Here is a 1,077-nt window from a genome sequence, read left to right as displayed (position 1 = left end):
AAATCCTTCAAATCTCTTCAAAAAAACGTGAAATTGATGAGGAAGCAGGCGCCAAGCATCACCTTCATTTTCACATCAAGGTCCAAGGGGAACTGGATCCTGAAGTCGTCGGCGTTTGTGAATGCTTCTCTCAACCCAGTCCAGCGCTTGGAAATCTTGCCAATTATAGATTTTTTTTCATGAAGAGATTTAATCTTAAAATCAATATTTGTACAACACCTGCATGGTACACATGGGCCCGTAACTTTTAACACTGCCTCTCTCTTCTCATTCTGAACAGTATACTTCAGCAGGCAGGGATGCCATGTCTGAGTGACAAAACCCACTGGAACACCAGAAGGAGCTTGGATTTCAATCTCCTGAAGGCAGCAGGGGAAGCAACAGCCCTCACACCTCAGTGGCTGCTCCATAGTTATGATTTCGCGGTTCAAATTATCAAGAACCCTCAAGGTAAAAGGCCTAGCTGAACTGCAGCAATTTGGAGTGCAGCAATCCATATCTTCTACTGCAAAGTAAATCCTCTGCCCAAGGTTGTTCATAATTTCAAATTTGTTATTTGTTTCAAAACCTGTTAAGACGTGCAGAAGTTCAGTTTTCTGGTGAATCAGAATCTGATCTGACTTAAATATTCCAGCCCAGGTGGGCAGTGCGGCGGAGGCAGTGGTGCTGGCATCTGGGGGATGCCTGTGGGTCCCCCTGGCTGATACGCTGGTTGATTCTGGCTGGCTTTGCCAGCACCTGGATAGTCAGGTGGTGGGACTGAGCTATCAGATGGGGAGCCTGGAAATGTACCCTTGGATCTGGGGTAGGCGGGATGTCCTGATCCTTGTAATGTTGCTGGTGGATACTGAGCCATATACTCAATTGGCAAATTGGTTACTGGATGAGGAATATCCATTTTGATGCCAACACACAAGGCAACAAACAACAGCTGGGCCAGGGGCTGAGGCTCTTGGGGACTGCAACCCAGGATCTGGCCCTGGCATTTGACCCTCTCGCCCCCAATGTATTTTATTTCTTTATAAATTCTAGAAAGCAGACCTTTGTCTGAGTGCTTATTAGTTAAGATTTTTTCCA

At 46.1% G+C, this 1,077-nt stretch overlaps 1 pseudogene; it reads right to left on the bottom strand.

Moving 5' to 3' along the window:
• Nucleotides 1–12: 12 nt before the first annotated feature.
• On the bottom strand, nucleotides 13–906 carry LOC101591177 (annotated as a pseudogene).
• Between the last annotated feature and the right edge of the window lie 171 nt (nucleotides 907–1,077).

Source organism: Octodon degus, unplaced genomic scaffold (genome assembly GCF_000260255.1).
Source record: "Octodon degus isolate 3935 unplaced genomic scaffold, OctDeg1.0 scaffold00007, whole genome shotgun sequence".
NCBI lineage: Eukaryota > Metazoa > Chordata > Mammalia > Rodentia > Octodontidae > Octodon > Octodon degus.
Note: the sequence above shows the minus strand (reverse complement) of the source record. Positions and strands in the feature narration are given on the sequence as shown.